Source organism: Pundamilia nyererei, unplaced genomic scaffold, assembly GCF_000239375.1.
Source record: "Pundamilia nyererei isolate P.nyererei 1_Seehausen unplaced genomic scaffold, PunNye1.0 scaffold00002, whole genome shotgun sequence".
NCBI classification, from domain to species: domain Eukaryota; kingdom Metazoa; phylum Chordata; class Actinopteri; order Cichliformes; family Cichlidae; genus Pundamilia; species Pundamilia nyererei.
The window spans coordinates 5428247-5430650 of record NW_005187403.1 but is presented as its reverse complement, the minus strand read 5'-3'; positions in this window follow the sequence as shown (position 1 = coordinate 5430650).

Sequence of the window (2404 nt, the reverse complement as noted above, 5' to 3'; positions counted from 1 at the left end):
GTGTTTGCTCTACAGCCACCATTTTACCCTCAAAACGTAGCCATTGTTGTTGTCTTTCCAACAGTGTGTATTTCAAAGCTCAGCGATGTAAACTTTTTGAACTGTGTGGATCCAAGTGGAGAGATAACCCTCTAACTGACCCATAGACATACATTGTATGTTCAGTCAGGAGTTTGTTTCAACAGCAGGAAAGACCCCACTTTTTTAATTGCTCCTGTAGCCAAATGTTTGACAGCAGGAACATGAAGAACACACTGTTGTATGGAACAAATCCTCAGGACACCATTTGAAAATGATTTTGATGGGAATTAGGGTCTTGGATCTAGAAGCAGTTGTTCAACAGGTGCACCGAAGCAGATTTGACAGGGTTTTGCCACAGAGTAATAGTAAGTCAGTAGTTAGACCTGGACAACTGGATCAAGCATTCTGATTGGCCCATAAAATTTAGACTCGTTTGATTGGTGGATTTGTTTTCAGCAAACAGGTGGTTCAGATCTGGGCATTTGGAGTCAGTTGATGACTTTTAGAATCATCTTTTCTGACTAGGTCATTAAAACCTACAGCTAGTGATGGCCAAATGAAGTTTTCTGAAGCACTGAAGCTTGCATTGAAAAACGTTTCATTACTCAACACAGTCCTCTCTGGTGGCATCTGGTGGCCAAAAATATGAAGAGCAGCTTGAATCCCCACCAAGAAATTTTGTTCCACTCTGCCATGGCCAAACCTGTTCCTTTTCGTGGAGATAATTTCTCCTGCCTTAAGGAAAATCCCTTCACATGGAACAGAAGAGCCTGGAGTTCATAAAAACTGGTAGTTATATAGTCTACCTGGTCCCCACAAACTATCAGCTAGAGAATAAATCAATTAAATTGCTGCACATTTTGCAAACTAACAGTTTAAGATTATTTAAAAAATAAAATATATATCTTTTTATAACATTAAATGTAAAGAGTCATTTTAAATTTTCCCGGTTTCCAGATAAAATAAACACTCACAAAACAAAGGCAAACAACAAGAACACAAAGCTGGAAAACCCACCCGATTGACCAAAATCAACTCAATATACTCCCACACGACAGAAACTCCTCTAGTCCTCGCTGGCTCCAAATCTCTCAGTAGAAATATCAGTGGTTTGCTATCTGCCACCATCAAAACACTCCACAAATCCCGTGAATGATTCACTTCCTTATAAACCGAAGCACTTGGGTTCTAAATGAAGCTTCGGACATCACTGATCTCGTGACTCTGGCCAAACGAATCAAGCTTCGACACAGTGCTTCTAGCAGTGTGTTGATTTTTTTGACACACGCACCGGAGCATCAGCTTCAAGAGGGCCATCACTACCTACAGCATTGATCTTTCTGTAGTGGATTCTCACACATTTCAGTGATTTGGTGATTAAAAGAATATGAACTTTCAATATTCATTCAGATGTTTTCGGACTCTAAATTTTCTTTTGCCATTTCTCAGGTTAAAAAAAGTTGAACTGAATCTGATGTCGGGAGCCACTCCAGTGTGTCCTGTGTGTTCTGAAACCCCAATGAGTTCCTACGGCGTACAAACAGCCGCTCTGTGATCATCTTCTGGGGACCTCTGTACAAGATAAGAAAAGATCCCAAAGCAGCCTTTTATGGATCGCTCCAGAGAGTCAACATGACCTACAGAGACATCTCCTAATTTACTGTCACCCCGAGCAAGATGCTCACATTTGATGATCTTTTCCTAAGAGAGACAGGATGTGACCGGTGAGTATCAAGTGTGTTGACAAAATGTCTTTTCTTATTCTTCTTGTTGAATTATATCACATTCATATATCATTTTTCTCCTGCTCAGAGACCAATCTCACTCGTGGCTGAGTACAGGCTGGTTCACAATGGTAGCTGTTAAATAAATGTAGTGTTGCACAAAAATGAAATGTACAAAGTAAAACTTGTACCTCACATTCTTATATATACACTTTCTTATACAGCGCCACTGTTCTTTTGGAGGCGATGGAGGTCCGTTATAGTCATTTGTACCTTGCTCAGGGGTACCTCAGGATAGCCGTTCAGTGGATTCGAACCTCCGACTTTCCAATCATGGGGCGACCACTCTACCTACTGAGCTATCCCTGCCCCCGGAATTGTGTCCACCCCCAGTGGACCCACTAATTGTGTGGCATTTAAACCTTTTTAACTCAATGTCACGCTACATGCAGCTTTAGTTCAATTCATCCACAGTATGCATCGCAGTCGTGGTATGGATACGTTTTTCGATCTTTGGCCTGGACCAGATAAAGTCAACTTTCAGTTTCATTCATTTTTAAAACTGTTATAATAAACTTGTAAGTAGAAATATTTTACTACAGGAACATCACGCTCAGTTTACATTGTTGGGTGTATATAGCCTGCTTTGATATCAAGTA